Genomic DNA, 23,755 nt, shown 5'->3' on the forward strand with positions numbered 1-23,755 from the left:
TGCTTTAAAAAAGACATTTGCAATATGGATTCACCAGAGCAAGGTCATTGCAAGTACTTCCCACGATAACAAAATTAAAATGCCACAACTCCGCAATCTTCCCCTTCACATTATTATTGTCACACTCCCTTATACTCCTATGCCCAGCTCCCTGCTCTTGTTTTTGTTGAGGGTCCTGGAGCCTCTGCTAAAAAGGCCTATGGATAAAGAAGTGTACTGGGTGTCTATTCAATGTTTTTTTACATTTCCCGGTTGCAACTAATTATCTCTGTGTTTCTAAAATCAATGCCTTTCCTGTAATCTATTATTCAAAAGGATGCCATATGTCCTCTTTCATGCTGTTGTTTCGGTTGAGGCTCCGGGACCCTCTTATAAAAAGGCCTAAGGATAAATAAGTGTACTGGGTGTCTAATCAATGTTTTTTTCTATTTCCCGGTTTCAACTAATTATCTCTGGGTTTCTAAAATCAATGCCTTTCCTGTAATCTATTATTCAAAAGGATGCCATATGTCCTCTTTCATGATGTTTTTTCGGTTGAGGCTCCGGGAGCCTCTTATAAAAAGGCCTAAGGATAAAGAAGTGTACTGGGTGTCCAATCAATGTTTTTTTCTATTTCCCGGTTCAGATAAATTATCTCTGGGATTCATAAATCAATGCCTTTCCTGTTATCTATTTTTCAAAAAGATGCCATATGTCCTCTTTCATGGTGTTGTTTCTGTTGAGGCTCCGGGAGTCTCTTATAAAAAGGCCTAAGGATAAAGAAGTGTACTGGGTGTCCAATCAATGTTTTTTTCTATTTCCTGGTTCATATAAATGATCTCTGGGATTCTAAAATCAATGCCTTAACTGTAATCAATTGTTCACAAGGATGCCATATGTCCTCTTTCATGCTGTTGTTTCTGTTGAGGCTCCGGGACCCTCTTATAAAAAGGCCTAAGGATAAAGAAGTGTACTGGGTGTCCAGTCAATGTTTTTTTCTATTTCCCGGGTCATATAAATGATCTCTGGGATTGTAAAATCAATGCCTTAACTGTAATCAATTGTTCACAAGGATGCCATATGTCCTCTTTCATGCTGTTGTTTCTGTTGAGGCTCCGGGACCCTCTTATAAAAAGGCCTAAGGATAAAGAAGTGTACTGGGTGTCCAATCAATGTTTTTTTTTATTTCACAGTTGCAAAAAAATTATCTATGGCTTTCTAAAATCTATGCCTTAGCTGTCATCTATTGTTCAAAAGGATGCCAAATGTCCTCTTTCCTGCTGTTGTTTTTGTTGGGGGTCCGGAACACTATTCTAAAAAGGCCGAAGGAGAACGACCTGTACTGTACTGGGTGTCCAATCATGTTTTTGTTTTCAATTTCACGGTTCATAATAAATATCGCCGTGTAACTAAAATCAATGCCATATCTGTACTCTGTTGTTCAAAAGGATGGCATATGTGGTGTTTCATTCTGTTGTGGTTGTTGAGGGTCGTGGCCGTGGGACAGCGTATAAAACGGCTGAAGGAGAACAACCTGTACAGCCTTGCTCCTCTTTTTAGGCAGGCCAGCTCTTTGCATACATGCCCACAGACTCTGTAATGCATCCCTCTTTTAGGGAGAGGTGCAGCCATAATGCAGGGTCAGAACCTCTGCCTGCAACTGTTATACTCGATTTTGCGAAAGGAAGTAACCTTACCATGGTTCCCTGCACGCACGTATTGTTGTTATATTTTGGTGAGGGTAATCATGATGGCCATGTAGCCCACCACCGAGAGTTCTGGAAGTAACAGGGATGAGATGAAAGTGCTAAGAATAGTACTCCTTAAAACATCCGAGTTAGCCATGGGTGTTAATCCAAGACCGCTTGGCTTTATTTTTGTTTTGGGTGCGGCTAATCATGCAGGCCATATAGAGCTGCCACCATTCGGTGTTGTATCAGCTATAAAAATAATAAGAACTGTACTATCAAAATACAGCCAATGAAGGGCCTATGAAGACTGAGCAAAGGTTGGATTGTAGTATTTTGTTCGGCTAATCATGATGGCCATGTAGACCACCCGTAACAGGGATGAAAGTGCTAAGAATAGTACTAATTGAAACAACCGAGTTAGCCATGGGTGTTAGTCTAAGACCACTCGGCTTTTTTTGGGTTTGGGTGCAGCTAATAATGAAGGCAAGATAGACCTGCCACCATTTGGTGTTGTAACAGGTATTAAACTGCAAAGAACAGTACTACTTAACACAACCTACTTACCATGGGTCCCAGAGCATATGTTTGGTTATTATATTTTGTAAAGGTAATCATGCAGGCCATATAGACCTCCACTGATAGGGTGAGTATGAGTAACAGCTATTAAAATGCTAGGGACATTACTAATTAACACAACATAGTTACCATGGGTCGCAGACCAAGAGCAGATGTCTTATTATTATATTTTGTATGGGTAATCATCCAGGCCGTATAGACCTCACCAAATAGGGGGAGTTACAGAGATTAAAGTGCTAAGAATGGTAGTACTTAAAACACAACCTAGTTAAAATGGGTACCAGACCGCATGTCTTATTATTATATTTTTTCAGGGTAATCAGGCAGGCCATATAGACCACCCCTGATAGGGGGGGGGTAACAGGGATTAAAGTGCTAAGAAAAGTACTAATTAACACAAGCTAGTTATCATGGGTCCAACACCGTGTGTCTTGATGTTATACTTTGTCAGGGTAATCATGCAGGCCATATAGACCTCCTTTGATAGGGGGAGTAACAGGGATTACAGTTATAAGAATAGTACTACTTAAACACAACCTAATTACCATGGGTCCAAGACCAGATGTTTTCTTATTATACTTTGTCAGCCTAATCATGCAGGCCATATAGAGCTCCAACAAAAGGGGGGGTAAGAGGGATTCAAGTGATAAGAAAAATTTTACTTAGCACAACAAAATTACCATGGGTCCCAGACCGCGTGTCTTGTTGTTATACTTTGTCAGGGTAATCATAACCGCCATATAGACCTCACCAATAGGGGGAGTTACAGGGCTGAAAGTGCCTACTTAACACAACCTAGTTGGGTCCAAGACCGCATGTTTAATTATTAGACTTTATCAGGGTAATTATATATCTAACAAATCTATCTATTTCTCTTCTATCGATTCTATCTAACTATCAATCTATGTATATCTATCTATCCTATCTATCAATCTATCATCTGTCCGGGATGTTTTGAGACAGCCACTTGTGTTTCTGACAAATTTGAAGTAGGAGGACAGAACAATCATCTTCTTCCATCTCCCGGTTCCACAAATGAAGGCCATATAGACCTCATCTGATAGGGGGAGTAACAGGTTGTAGTAAAATGTTAAGAATATTACTACTTAACACACCACGGGTCACAGACCACATGTCTTATTGTTATACTCTGTCAGGGAAATTATATATATTTCAAATCAATTTATTTATATATCAAATCGATCGAACTATCAAACGTATCGATCAAATGTAGATTGCATCTATTGATCGATGTAATTCGTATCTATAAAATGTATATTACATGTTTTGGTTGATGTCATTCGTATCTATAAAATGTATATTGCATCTTTGATTCGATAACATTCGTATCTATCAAATGTATATTGCATCTATTGATCGATGTAATTCGTATTGATCGAATGTATATTGCATCTATTGAGCTATGTACAGTGTATCGATCATATGTATATTGCATCGATTGAGCTATGTAATCTATGTATCTATCTATCAAATCTATCTATCTCGTGGTTGTGCAAGTGGACTGTTTGCGGTTGATTGCGGTGCGTAACACTTGGAGTTTGCTCTGTCACCGTGATGCGGCCGTAACCCTTACACTACCTGATAGATACGACATCATAACTGATGTTTTAAAGCACGTTATTGCAAACAATTTGGGAATGTTAGTTGATTTAGGCCCATTATGGGTTAAAAGCAGACTCTGCATAAACTATGTAGACGCAGATCGATGCTTGCGTCATTACAGATGTTTCAAATTCAGATTTGACTCTATTTGACCCTTTTCCAAATGTATCAAACATTTAACAGGTACGCTCGAGTCTTTTCCAACGCAGCATACCTAGTTTTCAATCCGCCACCCTTGAGGCTATGAATGCCATAGAGATCAATGGGAGTCTGAAAACACAGAAAGTTTATGTTCAATGCTGCAAGAGAATGAAGTATATCACATATTAAAAGTAAATTAGAAACTCTATTAAAATTGTATACCCTTTCTAAATCAAACAATATTATTGTTCCACATTTGGCGCAGTAGTAGATATAGGGATAAAAATAAAAAAATACATTACTACTTATGGATTATGTTACAAATTTGTCTTTCATTACAAAGCAAGGGGACAATATTATTTCTCCAAATTTGTTGCAAAGTTTTGCCCCAAACTTATTGCACACTAATAGATATAGAGCTAAAAATGAAATAAATACACAACATAATATAGCTAACTTCCTTTTTATTTTTTGTGAAAAATCTATGTGCACCATGTTTAAGCCATGTAATACAAGTCACACTCTTCACTTCACACCAATTATGACGCAAACTCTTAACCCACACACTAGTGAATTTTTCAACCACTTTTGATTGGAATATGCATAATCACATGATTTAAGACATCAGCCAATCTGATTCAAATAAACTATCACTAACAAATAAAATTGCTCGATACTTGTGTCATTGATCACTCATCAGAACTTGTAAGTGCCATTTGTTACATTGTGTATTATACTTTGAAAGTATGTATATGTGAAATTAATATTAAAGATAAATATTGATGCTGACATTAGGACACACAGTGTAATATTTTAGACAATGATTTTAACATTTGAATTAATGTTTGATTCAATATAATCTTAAAGGGACATTCCAGCCAAAATTAGAATCCACATGGATGCATTTCAGATTTAAACAGAAGCATTTTTGTAATATACATGTATTATCAAAAATGCTTCTAATAAAAATATAGCTGTTTCAAAAGTGTATTTAAGTATACACCGTGCACCAGCATTTTAAACACAGCACTTGCTCAGAGAGCCTAAGGTCCTTGTACCATCTGGTAATGACTCAATTTGTTCATTGCTGACATGATACAAACCCCACTGGTGCTCTGATCAGCTGCAGTGTTTAAAAAGCTGGTACAATGAGAATATCTTGCTATGCTTCACATGCATGTGCAGAGAAAAATGTTAAAACTAAAACAGTGATAACTCTCACTAGAGGCATTTTTGCTAATAAATGTATATTGCAAATATGTTTCTATTTAAAGATGTAATTTATCTATGTGAATATAAATTTTGACTGGAATGTCCCTTTAAGCTGATAGCTCAAAGGGATAGCCCACATAACATTAAACTGTCAGATACAGCAGAAATTAAAATCACCTCTTTACTGTCATGCTATTTTCAGTGTATTTCTTCCTTCTCTTGAATTTCTTTTTTTAGTAAGAAATGTCATCTTATATGCCAGCCCATTTTATAACACCTGTGTAGGGGTGGTTTTTAAAAACTAGATTGCAATCAGGAGGAGTTACACAGGTACAGAGAGAAAACTGGCCCAGCTCTTAAAAAATCCATTGATTGCAAATAAATACATACAATACCCTGATTACATGCTATATTCGCAATTATTCCTGCTCAGAATAATAATACATTTACACTATATACATATAGTGGTATAAATAAACATAGATATGACAGACAACATTGTTTACAACAAAAAAAGGAACTTAGGGACATGTAAATATGTTTGCAAAAGATTTCTGACATAACACACATGTATATATATATATATATATATATATATATATATATATATATATATGTACAGTATATGTATATATACATATACAAGTATGTGCAAAGATATATGTACAAATTCTAGCATTAATAATCATTTATTAAAAAAAAAACATGAGATAAAATCATATCATGACTTCTAGAAATACAAATACACATTAATTTATGTGAAAGTATCATATAACAAATAAATATAAAAATAACTTACTATGAGATATTGTTTGTTGAGGTATAAATGTATCTATTCCTTGGACATTAACAGATTAAAAATAAAAGATTAGCTTTAGAGAAATGAGCTTGTTCATGGACAGTAATGAAATGGTATAAATAAAGTTGGGAAAAACCCGAATAACCGCGTCATCCATGACTGTTAGTTAACAAAAGTCCAATGCTCATCATGCCTTACTTGACGCACATGTTTTTGATGTTTTTTTTAATAAATAAGGAGATCGTATATATGGATCCACGTCAGCGATGTCTGGCGAGCGTATTGACGCCGATGAATGCACTGAGATTGACGCTTTGATAAATATGCCCCATAATCTATATACTACAATGCACTTGTAAACTTTTCTACCTTGGAGAGACCAAAAGATGTTTACGAGATAGAATTAGGGAATACCTGTGCAATATAGACAATGGAGTAGACAATACACATCTGTATAAACACTTTAAAGATGTATATAGAGGTAGAATAGGTGATCTAAAGTATTGGGGTATACAGAAAGTATCAATGAATTGGAGAGGTGGTGATATTGAAAAGAAATTACTTATTATAGAGGCTGAACTGATTTATAAATTTGATACGCTATATCCCAAGGGTCTGAATTCAGAACTAGAATTATCTCCTTTTTTATTAGAATAATATCTGTGTATAAAATCATAGGGGTCGATTTATGAAGCAGCGGATTGTGCTTCCCACCCACTCCACTTCAGTTCCGCCTGAAGCGGAAGTTAAGAAGCAGCGGTCCTAAGACTGCTGCTCTTTAACTCGTCTGCCACCTCTGACGTGAATACGATCAGGTTGATTGACACCCCCTGCTAGGGGCCGATTGGCCGCAAATCTGCAGGGGGTGGTATTGCACCAGCAATTCATAAGAACTGAACTGCGTATGCTGTCAGCATTTATTGATGTGCGGCGGACATGATTCGCTATAGCGGATCATGTCTATCTGCACCATGGTAAATATGCCCCATAATGTCATATATCCTTAAGACCTAATTTTATCTTCCCCTCTTTCTATTATTATCTGTATAGTTATATATATGCATCATAAAGAGTCAAATATCCCCTAAGAATATGTATAGTATCTTTTACAATATTTTTAATAATAACTGCAATAGTTTTTTGTATATGGGACACTGCAAAACAAGTGTTATACCACCTTAAGAAAATGGACTGCGTATTGAAAATAATACCACCTTAAAAAAGGACAATTAAAATATGGCCAATGGAAAACACCTATAGGCCTATAAAAGAACTCATTTTCTGCCTGAAATCTATCTTGATAAAGCCCACTCTTGGGTGAAATGCGTTGACATTTTAGGCAGGTATATTTGTGTAAGGTGAGTTATATTCCACCAAGTGGTTTATAATTATCCCACCTATCTGTTTATAGACTTGTTCATAATTTGTGATAACCAGGGTTATTTTATAACATCATCATTGGACCATAAGGAGTGAAATCAACTAAAGCCCTACTTGCGTGCATTAAGCACTAAGAGTGAGTATATTGTATCGAGCATCCTAATTGGGAAGTGCAACAGTGTTTGAAAAAACTTTACAACACCTGTGACGTATACGAGCAAGTTACATGGGAGAAAGCGGAAACATTGTAGCATAACGCTGCAAGGAACGTAAGAGCTCTGGCCTGTATGTAACAGGAGCAGAGAGAGACCAGACGCAACCCTCTACGGACTCACTGGAAGAAGGTGATAGTCCAAAAAAGGTACCCAGAAAAACACATGATCTTTTAAAACAAACAGAGGATATCAGATAAGTAGTAATATATCATACAAAGACAGTCTACAATATACGTGGACCATTAGTGTGTTAACAAACACAGCCAACATTCAATGTTACTCTGTGCAAAAATAAGTATATTCTAGACCTACTTGGTCTAATTATGGGATAGCTTATACCACCTTTTCTTAGTCATATATGATGATCAAACGTATAACGCTGTTAGTATACAAATGTCTTTTAAATTTTATACGATACTTTATATTTGTGATTTTAACATATTGTTTATGTCAAAAATTTAAGGGAGACGTCCCGTTTTTATAAGTGATACTATTGAGGAGATTACATATATGCATCTTAAATGTTTAAATAAATACTTTTTTAATTTTACATGATTTGAGACAAAATAATTTTTAGCCGTATATATTCCAGTATCTTAAGCTTCTATAAGCGCCCTCCTAATAAACTATTTATTTTTGTAGCAACACGTATTTAACACAACAGAGAGGAAGTTGTGTTATCTAGGAGTGGTTTGATACACATTGTCCAGCAGAATTATTAGTGTTTACTGGAGAAAGGGTTGTCAGTCAGTTCTCTGAAAGGTCAGATTTCTGCATTATCTATTTTGTTACGCAAGCGTCTGGCTGATGTGCCAGATGTTCAATCTTTTTGTCAGTCTCTGGTCAGAATCAGGCCTGTGTTTAAACCTGTTGGTCCTCCTTGGAGCCTTAATCTTTTTTTTAAAGTTTTGCAGTAGGCTCAGTTTGAACCAATGCATTCCATAGATCTTAAATTGCTATTTTGGAAGGTTTTGTTTCTTATTGCTATTTCTTCTGCTCTGAAAGTTTCAGAACTCTCGGCTTTGCAGTGTAATGCGCCTTACCTTATCTTTCATGCGGATAAGGCGGTTCTTTGTACTAAATTGGGGTTTCTTCCTAAAGTGGTTTCGGATAGAAATATTAATCAGGAAATTGTTGTTCCTTCTCTCTGTCCCCATCCTTCTTCTCATAAAGATCGTCTGTTGCACAACTTGGATGTTATGTGTGCTCTAAAATTCTACCTACAGGCGACTAAGGATTTTCGCCAGTCTTCTGTCCTGTTTGTTTTTTTCTCAGGAAAGCGTAAGGGTCAGAAGGCTACTTCTACTTCTCTTTCCCTCTGGTTGAGAAGTATGATTCGTTTTGCTTATGAGACTGCTGGACAGCAGCCTCCTAAGAGAATTACAGCTCATTCCACTAGGGCTGTCTCCTCTTCTTGGACTTTCAAAAATGAAGCTTCTGTGGAACAGATTTGCAAGGCTGCAACTTGGTCCTCTCTGCATACTTTTTATAAATTTTACAAATTTTATACTTTTGCATCGGCTGAGGCCTCTTTTGGGAGAAAGCTTCTTCAAACAGTGGTGCCTTCTGTTTAGGTCTGCCTGTCTTCTTCTCCCTCCCTGTTCATTCTGTGTCCTCTAGCTTGGGTATTGGTTCCCAATAGTAATTGAATGACGTTGTGGACTCTCCATATCTTAAGAAATAAAACAAAATTTATGTTTACCTGGTAAATTTCTTTCTTTCCGGATATGGAGAGTCCACAACCCCACCCTTTATTAAGACAGTTAATTTTTACTAAACCGCAGGCACCTCTACACCTTTGTGTTATTCCTTTTCCATTTCCCTTCGGTCGAATGACTGGGAATTATGGGTAGGGGAGTGATACTTAACAGCTTTGCTGTGGTGCTCTTTGCCTCATCCTGCTGGCCAGGAGTGATATTCCCACTAGTAGTTGAATGATGTTGTGGACTCTCCATATACAGAAAGAAAGAAATTTAACAGGTAACCATACATTTTGTTATTATCCATTCCTTAGTTTTGCACAGCCAACATAGTTATATTAATATACATTTTTTGATTACCTTGTATCTAAGCCTCTTTTGACAGACCCCTGATCACATGACTTTTTAATTGTTATCTATTGACTTGCATTTTAGCCAATTAGTGAAGTGTCAACCAGAGGCGGGAGCACAATGTTATCTATATGGCCCACATGAACTAGCAGTCTCCTGTTGTGAAAAGCTAATAAAAAAGCATGTGATAAGCGGCTGTCTGTAGTGGCTTAGACACAGGCAGACATTTAGAGGTTTAAATGTTATAAAGTATATTAATATAACAATGTTGGTTGTGCAAAGCTGGGGAATGGGTGGTAAAGGCATTATCTATATTTTTAAACAATAACAATGTCGGTGTTAACTGTCCCTTTAAGTTTACTATATACTTGGCAGGGCTCAAAAATTGTACCTCTTATTACCAGTACTATATCTTATTACCAGTACTATAAAAATTGTAATTGATACAATAATATAGAAATAAAAAAAACAGTATTAAGGATACTTTATTTATTTCCTATGACCAATACAAATAGATGTTTCTGAATGTTTGCTCTGTTAAAAAGCTAGAATCTAAGCTGCCACTTACAGTCAAAGCCAGGAGACCTCATATTTCTATTAAATCTTTACAGATTAAATAATACCAGCACTCATATCATGATGATTATGAATATGATGAATAAATGCCAAAATCTTTATTAGTGTAGAAATTCAAATAGCTAAAAGCAGAATATATTTGTATGATAAACCCAATAATACCACTTCCAACCCATGTGCTGAGCTGTTTTGAAGTTTCTAGATGTCACACGTATTTAACCCTTATTGTAGGTCATTTTCAGTGAGAAACAAACATATTATATATATTATTTTTTTCCCAATAAAATTTTTATTGAGGTTAACATTGCACATTACAGCATATAGATTTTACTTTGCTTTTTGCATATAAACATAAGATTTCACATACATGTTGGTGTGGGGGGAGCCAGAGAAGATCTGCAAATCCAACATAGGCAGGCAATGAGGCCTGTTCCAGTTTCTATTGGGTGGGAGGTCAGGTCCCCATGCAGTTGCATGGGATATCGTTGCAGCCTCATAATATAATTTTATGCTTGGGAGCCCTATGCCTCCTCTCTCTTTTGGGGATTGAAGGATACGTGCAGCTACTCAGGGTCTTTTGTTGTTCCAGGTATAAGAATTAAATATTGCCTGGAATTTGTGAATTAAGGTTGCTGGTATTGGAATTGGAATGCACCTAAATAGATATGTAAGTTTGAGAAGGATCATCATCTTGAGGGCAGCTACTCTACCCATCCAAGATATCTCATCGTATCTCCTGGAGCCAAGCACTGATCTAATCTCTTTGAAGAGGACATCATAATTTTCCTGTATAGTTATGGATTTTATGTGGGAAAGGTAAACTCCTAGGTGTCGCACCCCCCCCCTTACAGACCATTTAAAGGAGTACATGCTTTGAATATCTCTCTGATCATCTGGTAGGAGATTAACAGAGTATGCTTCAGTCTTTTTCACATTAACTTTGTAGTAAGAGATATCTCCAAAAAGTTTCAATAGCGACATTAACGGGGGAAGTGATGTTAGGGGATCTGTGAGAAAGATAGTGAGATCATCAGCGAATAGTAGCAGTTTCTGCTCCGTATCATGTAGCTGGAGACCTTGGATGTCTGTATTTTTCCTAATTGCAATTCCCAGTGGCTCAATCGCCAAGGCAAACAGAAGCATGGAAAGAGGGCATCCCTGCCTCGTTCCATTTTTGATTGGGACTCTGGGGGAGCAGAATCCCATTCCTCTGACCACCGCAGATGGAGCCGTATACAAAGCTTTAGTAGCTATATGGAAGAAGTCCGGAATACCGAACGCCGTAAGAGTCTGAAACAGGTACTCCCACCTCACCCTATCAAACGCTTTCTCAGCATCAAGTAAGAGGGTGAGTAAGGGGAGGCCCATGTCAGCCACCTCTGTGAATATTTTTAACAGGGGGCGGGTATTGTCAGATCCCTATCTACCTAGGACAAAGCCCACTTGGTCTAAATGAAAAATCCTCTGCAAGTGTTTCCCCAATCTAGTCGCTAAGACTTTTGCATTAATTTTGAAATCAACGTTTATAAGGGAGATGGGCCTGTAACTGGAGTAAAGTGACGGGTCTTTACCTTCCTTGGGTATGGTGATAATGTTTGCTTCCAGGAATTCTGGTATGAAGTGCCCCCTATCGGCTACATTAGTGAAAAATTTAAGTAAAAGTGGGGATAGAGTTGATACTAGACTTTGGTAAAAGGTAACTGTAAAACCATCCGGCTCGGGAGCCTTATGTGGCATAAGATTTGCTATTGCTGTTTTCATTTCTTCTAATGTGAATGGATCTTTTAATTCATCTCTAGCTTCAGTGGACAGAGTGGGCAAGTGAAGCCCCTCCAGGAATTTCTGTATAGCGCAATCATTAACACTCTGGGTTTTTACCACATACCCCAGGCTGTATAGGGAGGTGTAGTACTCAGCAAATGCCTCGCCGATTTCTTTTGGTAAATGGACCTTGCCTCTAGGTGTTTTATTTAATGCAATTTGTTGTTGTTGCGTATGCTTATGAAGTTTATTTGCAAGTAACCTATCTGCTCTATTACCCTTGTAATAGTATGTCTGCTTAAGTTTACAGAGGTTCTCTTGTACTCTCAGGGTTTCCCGTCTAGTGCTTTCCTCTCTGATGCACCCTATCTGTTGAGCTTTCAAAGGTCTGGGTTCCATCGTATTCGCCATCTCAAGTGTGCGGAGATCTCCATAGAGTTAAGCTAAGGAGTGCCTCACTGTTTTACGGGATTTTGCCATTTTTTTTTAATAAAGTACCATTTAAGATAAGCCTTAAGGGCAGCCCAGACTATATCTAAATGTGTGTTCCCTACGTCATTATGTTTTATAAACTCTTGTATGGTCTCTATGATTTTGGGAATCTCAGTTTCTGACAGACACTGCTCAGGTAGCTTCCATGAGTGTCAGGAGGCAGATGACTGTAGCAAGGAAAGGTCAGAGCAGACCATGTCATGATCTGACCAGGTGCATATTTTAATGTTGGAGTTACTAAAGCTGTCCAGTGTCCATGGGTCGCACAGTAGATAGTCAATTCACGAGTAGGAGTTATGCGCCTTGGAGTAGTGTGTGTAATCTTCTTTGTGAGGGAGACAGACATCTCCAAACATCATATAATTAATGTTGGTATATAAGTTTACGAAAGGCATCAGAGGTCGAGGATAAATTTCTGTCAGTTTGTGGGGTCGAGGTATATTGTTTGTCAAGTGTTGGATCCCATACTAAGTTAAAATCTACCTCAATTAATAAATGACCCCTTTTAAGTTGGTCAACGCGTCTAAGAAGCTTACATAGGAAACTAGAGTGAACAGAAATATCATTCAGCGTGTATTTTTCCTATTTGCAATTCCCAGTGGCTCAATCGCCAAGGCAAACAGAAGCAGGGAAAGAGGGCATCCCTGCCTCGTTCCATTTTTGATTGGAATTCTGGGGGAGCAGAATCCCATTCCTCTGACCACCGCAGATGGAGCCGTATACAAAGCTTTAGTAGCTATATGGAAGAAGTCCGGAATACCGAACGCCGTAAGAGTCTGAAACAGGTACTCCCACCTCACCCTATCAAACGCTTTCTCAGCATCAAGTAAGAGGGTGAGTAAGGGGAGGCCCATGTCAGCCACCTCTGTGAATATTTTTAACAGGGGGCGGGTATTGTCAGATCCCTATCTACCTAGGACAAAGCCCACTTGGTCTAAATGAAAAATCCTCTGCAAGTGTTTCCCCAATCTAGTCGCTAAGACTTTTGCATTAATTTTGACATCAACATTTATAAGGGAGATGGGCCTGTAACTGGAGTAAAGTGACGGGTCTTTACCTTCCTTGGGTATGGTGATAATGTTTGCTTCCAGGAATTCTGGTATGAAGTGCCCCCTATCGGCTACATTAGTGAAAAATTTAAGTAAAAGTGGGGATAGAGTTGATACTAGACTTTGGTAAAAGGTAACTGTAAAACCATCCGGCTCGGGAGCCTTATGTGGCATAAGATTTGCTATTGCTGTTTTCATTTCTTCTAATGTGAATGGATCTTTTAATTTATCTCTAGCTTCAGTGGACAGAGTGGGCAAGTGAAGCCCCTCCAGGAATTTCTGTATAGCGCAATCATTAACACTCTGGGTTTTTACCACATACCCCAGGCTGTATAGGGAGGTGTAGTACTCAGCAAATGCCTCGCCGATTTCTTTTGGTAAATGGACCTTGCCTCTAGGTGTTTTATTTAATGCAATTTGTTGTTGTTGCGTATGCTTATGAAGTTTATTTGCAAGTAACCTATCTGCTCTATTACCCTTGTAATAGTATGTCTAAGTTTACAGAGGTTCTCTTGTACTCTCAGGGTTTCCCGTCTAGTGCTTTCCTCTCTGATGCACCCTATCTGTTGAGCTTTCAAAGGTCTGGGTTCCATCTTATTCGCCATCTCAAGTGTGCGGAGATCTCCATAAAGTACCATTTAAGATAAGCCTTAAGGGCAGCCCAGACTATATCTAAACGTGTGTTCCCTACGTCATTGTGTTTTATAAACTCTTGTATGGTCTCTATGATTTTGGGAATCTCAGTTTCTGACAGACACTGCTCAGGTAGCTTCCATGAGTGTCAGGAGGCAGATGACTGTAGCAAGGAAAGGTCAGAGCAGACCATGTCATGATCTGACCAGGTGCATATTTTAATGTTGGAGTTACTAAAGCTGTCCAGTGTCCATGGGTCGCACAGTAGATAGTCAATTCGTGAGTAGGAGTTATGCGCCTTGGAGTAGTGTGTGTAATCTTCTTTCTGAGGGAGACAGACATCTCCAAACATCATATAATTAATGTTGGTATATAAGTTTACGAAAGGCATCAGAGGTCGAGGATAAATTTCTGTCAGTTTGTGGGGTCGAGGTATATTGTTTGTCAAGTGTTGGATCCCATACTAAGTTAAAATCTACCTCAATTAATAAATGACCCCTTTTAAGTTGGTCAACGCGTCTAAGAAGCTTACATAGGAAACTAGAGTGAACAGAAATATCATTCAGCGTACAGACAACTATGAGAAAGCGGCCCTCCTCATCTTTTTCAATATATTTTAGTGTGTTTTTTAAATCTCTTCTAATCAGGATGGCCAAACATATTATATTTTCTTTTTCCAGCAAATTCACACTTTACCATTATGTTATGTACAGTATATATCATGGAATGTAGGAATAATACAGTAAAATGTGTAAAAAAAAGTGCATATTTTTATAAAATTTTGATAAACAAGGTTGTAAACAAGAGTGTGTGTGTGTGTTTTTTTTTTCTAAACTATTGAAAAATAAAGAAGGAGTTAAACTCTTTTGGGCTAGATTATAAGTGGCACGGAACACCTGAGATTGCGCAAACACCATCAAATTTTCGCATTCCCCATAGAAGTCAAAGGAGAGAAAGAAAATTATTTAAAAATCGCTCAAACAACATAGAATATTCGCATTAGCAAATGTGAAAGATTTACAGTAAAGACATAGTTCAAATCTTTATTAAATATGAATATTGAATAAATATGTTTTTATGATGTTTTCATCTACTTAATGGCAAAGGGCTCTAATGCACTTCTATATATGTCTATACGTGTGTACATATATATTAATGTTTTTATATGTGTATACATGACTGTTAACAACATATAAATACACATACAAATACATTAATATATATGTATATACACACACACACACACATATATATATATATATATATATATATATATATATATATATATATATATATATATATATATATGAAACATGGAAGGGAACTGCACTCCAAGACCGGACCAGGTACACATCCTGTGACTCAGCAACATCCAGCCCTGGGTGCTAAATAGCACTCCAAAAAAGCTGTGATGTCACCAGAGCCACAGGCAGTTAACCCCAGTCCGGAATGGGTGCAAGAAACAAGGGGGATTAAAAACAAAAAGTAATACAACACATAGAAACACCCAGCACTCACCAGCTAGGGACTCAGGCAGTGGAAAGGACCTTGACGTGGTGCCTGAGTTTTCCCATTTGGCCAGATGTGGTAACTAACCTTTCCAGTTGTGATTTTATCTTAGCTGTGAGCTAGCTGGTGAGTGCTGGGTGTTTCAATGTGTTGTATTACTTTTTGTTTGTAATCCCCCTTGTTTCTTGCACCCATTCCGGGCTGGGGTTAACTGCCTGTGGCTCTAGTGAAATCGCAGCTTTTTTGGAGTGCTATTTAGCACCAAGGGCTGGATGTTGCTGAGTCACAGGATGTGTACCTGGTCCGGTCTTGAAGTGCAGTTCCCTTCCATGTTTTGTATTTTCTCTTGGTGATTACATCCACCTGTGCACCCCTTCTTTGCTCTCAGTCTGTTTGGCTTTGTGAGCTCGCATGATGGTGTGACTGTGTTAGGGACTCAGGCAATGGAAAGGACCTTGACGTGGTGCCTGAGCTTTCCCATTTGGCCAGATGCGGTGACTAACCTTTCCAGTTGTGATTTTATCTTAGCTGTGAACTAGCTGGTGAGTGCTGGGTGTTTTTATGTGTTGTATTACTTTTTGTTTGTAATCCCCCTTGTTTCTTGCACCCATTCCGGACTGGGATTAACTGCCTGTGGCTCTGGTGACATCACAGCTTTTTTGGAGTGCTATTAAGCACCCAGGGCTGGATGTTGCTGAGTCACAGGATGTGTACCTGGTCCGGTCTTGGAGTGCAGTTCCCTTCCATGTTTTGTATTTTCTCTGGGTGATTACATCCACCTGTGCACCCCTTCTTTGTTCTCAGTCTGTTTGGCTTTGTGAGCTAGCATGATGGTGTGGCTGTGTTAGGGACTCAGGCAATGGAAAGGACCTTGACGTGGTGCCTGAGCTTTCCCATTTGGCCAGATGCGATGACTAACCTTTCCAGTTGTGATTTTATCTTAGCTGTGAGCTAGCTGGTGAGTGCTGCGTGTTTATATGTGTTTTATTACTTTTTGTTTGTAATCCCCCTTGTTTCTTGCACCCATTCCGGACTGGGGTTAACTGCCTGTGGCTCTGGTGACATCACAGCTTTTTTGGAGTGCTATTTAGCACCCAGGGCTGGATGTTGCTGAGTCACAGGATGTGTACCTGGTCCGGTCTTGGAGTGCAGTTCCCTTCCATGTTTTGTATTTTCTCTGGGTGATTACATCCACCTGTGCACCCCTTCTTTGTTCTCAGTCTGTTTGACTTTGTGAGCTCGCATGATGGTGTGGCTGTGTTAGGGACTCAGGCAATGGAAAGGACCTTGACGTGGTGCCTGAGCTTTCCCATTTGGCCAGAAGCGGTGACTAACCTTTCCAGTTGTGATTTTATCTTAGCTGTGAGCTAGCTGGTGAGTGCTGGGTGTTTATATGTGTTGTATTACTTTTAGTTTGTAATCCCCCTTGTTTCTTGCACCCATTCCGGACTGGGGTTAACTGCCTGTGGCTCTGGTGACATCACAGCTTTTTTGGAGTGCTATTTAGCACCCAGGGCTGGATGTTGCTGAGTCACAGGATGTGTACCTGGTCCGGTCTTGGAGTGCAGTTCCCTTCCATGTTTTGTACTTTCTCTGGGTGATTACATCCACCTGTACACCCCTTCTTTGTTCTCAGTCTGTTTGGCTTTGTGAGCTCGCATGATGGTGTGGCTGTGTTAGGGACTCAGGCAATGGAAAGGACCTTGACATGGTGCCTAAGCTTTCCCATTTGGCCAGATGCGGTGACTAACCTTTCCAGTTGTGATTTTATCTTAGCTGTGAGCTGGCTGGTGAGTGCTGGGTGTTTCTATGTGTTGTATTACTTTTTGTTTGTAATCAACCTTGTTTCTTGCACCCATTCCAGACTGGGGTTAACTGCCTGTGGCTCTGGTGACATCACAGCTTTTTTGGAGTGCTATTTAGCACCCAGGGCTGGATGTTGTTGAGTCACAGGATGTGTACCTGTCCGGTCTTGGAGTGCAGTTCCCTTCCATGTTTTGTATTTTCTCTGGTTGATTACATCCACCTGTGCACCCCTTCTTTGTTCTCAGTCTGTTTGGCTTTGTGAGCTTGCATGATGGTGTGGCTGTGTTAGGGACTCAGGCAATGGAAAGGACCTTGACGTGGTGCCTGAGCTTTCCCATTTGGCCAGATGCTGTGACTAACCTTTCCAGTTGTGATTTTATCTTAGCTGTGAGCTAGCTGGTGAGTGCTGGGTGTTTCTATGTGTTATATATATGTGTATATATATCTATATATATATATATACACTGTATATGTATATATAGCTGAACACAAAACTGGCACTTGCTGGTCTTTCCAAAAAATCTTTTATTGTGAAAGTAGGGACGTTTCGGGGGACAAAGTATCCCCTTCCTCAGACACAGTGTATACAAAGTGCAAACAATATATACCGTATTGTCCCGAGTATAGGCCGCCGGTAGTTACGGAGGGCTGAGTGGGTTAGGAGGAAAAATACAGTTTCACAAAGACAAAGTTCCCGGTAACTAAAGTTCGCCAGCAACAGCCTGCTAGAAATTGTTGCAAGAGAAGCGTGGATCACAACTCACCCCAGTACAACGATCGTGGCTGCCATCAAATACACCTTCACAGGGCTTGTACCGCTGTAAACTCTAGGCATAACATCCACGTCTGCTTCTGACTTCTCCGGATAAACCTGTTACCTGCTAGTTGAGAGCCTGAAACAGAGTTGCCTGGCTAACTAAGGACCCCCCCCCCAATGAGATCGCAGGATTGGTTCTTCATCCGAGAAACGTCACAGCTCCATCCATTGATTGGACCAAGGCTAGTGGAGGCGTGGTCATGCTGATGCTACATGGTCACATTATCCTGTATACAGGAATGTGCCTTTACAGCACGCTATATTACGGTATTAATTAAAAATACTGGTATCTCATTGTAATGTATGCACAGTGCAAATAAACTACCGTATTTTCTAAAACATTTTTACAAAGAAAAGCTCTTTATATTGTGCAATTTTTATCTTTTGCAAAAAGTCTGAAGTTAAAAAGTTCAGCAGTGAATCAGTGCTGAAGATAATGATTACCGGTATCTCATACATTTCACTGGGTTCCCAGCACACCTGTGTTTTAGGATTACAGAAAAGTATCTTCACGATAAGAGTATAGTCAATCAGTTTGTTTCTTGAATGAGGTCTTTGCATTAGATCAATACCGGTATTTTGCCAACAAATTTAATGCGCATTTTGTACTCAGAGCTCGAGGATCAAATCATTGTCATAATAGAAAATGTGCATGAAATTTGTTGGCAAAATACCGGTAAAAAGTTAAAAATACAATTTCTTTAAAATGGCACCAAACTTTAAGGGTGCGGTTTATAATCAGGAGTGGCCTAAAAAAAAAAATGAGATCTCATATATTTGAGCCTTTATAACTTTTTTTTGCAATATTTTTCAAATAATTTTTATTACACAGTGTTAATATGAGTGTAACTGTACTTTGTAATGTATTTTTGAAGTGTTTTGTGCAACTTTTTTGTTTTGGAAAACAGTTAACCACAGCTTGCGGTTAAGTATTGAAGCGTAAATGGTGATTGAAAAAACATGATTACGCTAGGGCAAAACCGTTTGCGCCTCACTTGTAATCTAACCCTTTGGGTATATTTATATAACTTTGATGTGCACATAGGGACTCCCATGAGCTTCTACTTAAATAAATGCATATTTATTCATGCCAGGTGATCACTATTACTGAAGCAATCGCCTGGCCATTAAAATAAGGGGCTTTATTATAAAGATAAAAAATGGTCTTGGGGGCAAAGGCGTAACTAGAAACCACAGAGCCCATGTGCAAGAATCTAAGAAGGGTACCCCCACCCCCTCCACCCCCCCCAAAAAAAAACATTTAGCACAGAAAAAAAATGTGAATCAGATTACATGTCTGCAAAAGGAGGTACCCTGTGCCCACAGTCTGTGAGATGGTCTGACCCCCTATTACAGTATATAGTGACACTGTTTAACCCACCAGTACTGTATATAGTGAGTCAGTGACACAGTCTGTAATCTGCCGGTGAGATGGCTAGCCTGCCCCTACCTGCCCCAGTACTTTATAAAGTGACCACAGTAGTCTGTGACATGGTCCAGCCCCCCGTACTGTATATAGTGGTACTGTATAGACTGACACTGTTTACCCCTCCCCCCAAGGTCTGTAATTTGCTGGTTCCACAAACATACACACACACATACATGCCTAAATACACACACAGTCACATACATACATACACACATACACATACACACACATAAACACCAATGGGTAAAACAGAAAGACTAACCCCTGTAGTCAGAGACACTAGTGAAGCATCATGTCACACTCACATGATATCAGTATATTTTTTTAAGCTTGGCCCCCACCCTTGGGGGCCCAGTCACAATTGCGACCTCTGCACCCCCTGTAGTTTCGCCCCTGCTTGGGGGTCTCTATGCCTTTTCAATGGGCTGGTATATGTGCCTAGAGATCCCTTATTAAAAAAAAAGCATGTTTGTGTTTTACTTTATTTTTTTTTAACAATGTGTGCATTCTTTGTGATTGCCTTTCAAATGGTAGGTCTTTGGGGTTTCTAGGGATTAAGGGAGCTTAAATTGAGAGGTTTTAATAATTACCCTTCCCTTAAAGCTCCCTTAAGCTCTTCTATCCACTCTTCTATCACCAGCATCATCAGATGGCAGAGAAAATACAAAGACCTCGACCACCTAGTACAACCCTTTAGCTGCAGAGGGGGCTGTAATCAGCTCCAAAACGCCATCCTGGATGACAACACATCATCCACAGTTAAAGGGTTATTGTAGTATTCAGTCATTTTCATAGACTTAGTTCATGATTGAGAGAAAACATGTAAAAACTTGTTTGTTTGTTTTTGTAGACCTTATATTGTAATATAGGAAGCTCCTTCACATCCAAAATCCTTCATAGTGAAATAAACATTTCTGTAGGTAAAATTTGTGTTTCCAAAATTCTTTGAAGAATTTTGCAGTACTTGCGAGACTTTTTACATTATCTGAGTGGAGACCTTTAGATAATTAGGCCCATAGTGTCACGATGATCAGCCAATGAGCATTACCAGGGCATACCTAAAAGCCAATGACCATTAGTAAGAAGTACACATTGATAACATATTTTGCATGACATCTGTTTAATGGGAATACCATTTAAACATGGTATAAAGAAATCACCATGTTTAAAGGGACACTTAAATCAAAATTAAATTGAATGATTCAGTTAGAACATGCTATTTTAAACAACTTTCCAATTTACTTCCATTAACAAAATGTGTACTGTGATTGGCTGATGGCTGTCACATGATACAGGAGGAGTGGAGATAGACATAACTGAAATGTGTCAGAAAAAATCTATACTACTCATTTAAAGTTCAGACTATTGCATTGTCTTTTTATTATGTGTTTGTTGTTTAAGCAAATCTACTGTATTTACTGGTCCTTTAAATCTTATTCTTTCAGATGGATGATTACATTTTTGGAATACAGTGTCCCTTTAAGCCTCAGGGCTTGAAAGAGATTTTGTAGACTTGAAACCTGTCTTTATAATGTGTGAGTTAACTTCTGCATTAATAAATATTTTGGCTTGCACTAATCACTTTGAAAGTGCTATAATTATGTCATCTATGAAGATTTTGTCAATTGGCAGAAACTTTAAGTTCTGCCCAGAGCTTTGGGTAAAAGGCTTAAAGGCTTAAGGAGCATTTTTCTTTAGAGCTAAAGAAGATGCACTTTTAAAATTACTTTAACATTTGGCTATTATACAAACATACGGCTAGATTACGAGTTGTGCGTTAGGGTAAAAAAGCAGAGTTAAGACGCTGCTTTTTTTACGCCCGCTGGTATTACGAGTCTTGCAGGTTTAGGGGCACTTCTTTGGCCTTACCGCAAACCGACTTACGTAAACTTCGTAAAGTCTTTTTTCTATGGGACTTCCATAGCGCCGGTATTACGAGTCTGTCCTGGGAGGCCAAAAAGTGAGCGGTACACCCTACCTCGTCAAGATCCCTAACGCAGTAGTTAAGAGTTTTATGGTGCAACGCTGTAGCATAAAACTCATAACTAAAGTGCTAAAAAGTACACTAACACCCATAAACTACCTATTAACCCCTAAACCGAGGCCCTCCCGCATCGCAAAGACTAAAATAAAATTATTAACCCCTAATCTGCCGCTCCGGACATCGTCGCCACTTGAATAAACATATTAACCCCTAAACCGCCGCACTCCCGCCTCACAAACATTAGTTAAATATTATTAACCCCTAATCTGCCAGCCCTAACATCGCCGCCACCTACCTACATTTATTAACCCTGTATCTGCCGCCCCCCAACGTCGCCGCCACTATATTAAAGTTATTAACCCCTAAACCTAACACCCATTAACTTAAATATAATTTAAATAAATCTAAATAAATATTCCTATCATTAACTAAATAATTCCTATTTAAAACGAAATACTTACCTATAAAGTAAACCCTAAGCTAGCTATGGTTACATTGTAGCTATCTTAGGGTTTATTTTATTTTACAGGCAAGTTTGTATTTATTTTAACTATTTAATAACTACCTAGCTAAAATAAAGACAAATTTACCTGTAAAATAAAATCTAACCAAAGTTACACTAACACCTAACACTACAATATAATTAAATAAATTAACTACATTAAATACAATTACCTAAATTAAATTGGCTAAAGTACAAAAAAAAACTAAATTACAGAAAATAATAAACAAATTACAGATATTTAAACTAATTACACCTAATCTAATAGCCCTATTAAAATAAAAAAGCCCCCCAAAATAAAATAAAAACCTAGCCTAAACTAAACTACCAATAGCCCTGAAAATGGCCTTTTGCGGGGCATTGCCCCAAAGTAACCAGCTCTTTTACCTTTTAAAAAAAATACAAACACACCCCCAACAGTAAAACCCACACAACCAACCCCCAAATAAAATACTATCTGAAAAAAACCTAAGCTCCCCATTGCCCTGAAAAGGGCATTTGGATGGGCATTGCCCTTAAAAGGGCAGTTAGCTCTTTTGCTGCCCAAACCCTAACCTAAAAATAAAACCCACCCAATACACCCTTAAAAAAACCTAACACTAACCCCCTGAAGATCGACTTACCGGGAGATGTCTTCATCCAAGCCGGGCCAAAGTCCTCAACAAAGTTGGGAGAAGACTTCATCCAAGCCGGGCGAAGTGGTCCACCAGACAGGCAGAAGTCTTCATCCAGACGGCATCTTCTATCTTCATCCATCCGGCGTGGAGCGGGTCCATCTTTAAGACATCCGACGCGGAGCATCCTCTTCATCCGGAGTCATCTTACTGAATGAAGGTACCTTTAAGTGACGTCATCCAAGATGGCGTCCCTTAGATTCCGACTGGCTGATAGGATTCTATCAGCCAATCGGAATTAAGGTAGAAAAAATCCTATTGGCTGATGCAATCAGCCAATAGGATTGAAGTTCAATTCTATTGGCTGATCCAATTAGCCAATAGGATTGAGCTCGCATTCTATTGGCTGATTGGAACAGTCAGTATATATATTCATATTGATGTAGAAATATATATATATATCCAAAACAAAGAGGGTGTCCACAGCTCTCCAATGTAAAAAATGATCTTTATTAGGACAAATTAATGCGACGTTTCGTGGCTAATACCTCTTAATCATGCATAGGCTTACACACTATTTACACACCTTTTATACCTGTTGGTTTGGCGCCACAGGGCCCACAACCTATAGAAATGTAGCAATGGTGACACCTACTGGTGTATATTGACATTACTATAAATTTATTATACAAATATATATACATACTTACAATGAAATATTGATAAAACAAATGTAGCATACAATATTGTGTAATAGGAAAAAAAAATGTTGATAGTTGAAATTTCTCACATATTTAATGATAATTGAGAACTTATATTGAATGCTGGCAAGAAAAAGTATCAGACTAAGATTAAATACCTACCTTGGTATATGCAGAAGAATCTTTAATAGTATGTGACAATATGTTATAATACT

Source organism: Bombina bombina, chromosome 5 (assembly GCF_027579735.1).
Source record: "Bombina bombina isolate aBomBom1 chromosome 5, aBomBom1.pri, whole genome shotgun sequence".
Lineage (NCBI taxonomy): Eukaryota > Metazoa > Chordata > Amphibia > Anura > Bombinatoridae > Bombina > Bombina bombina.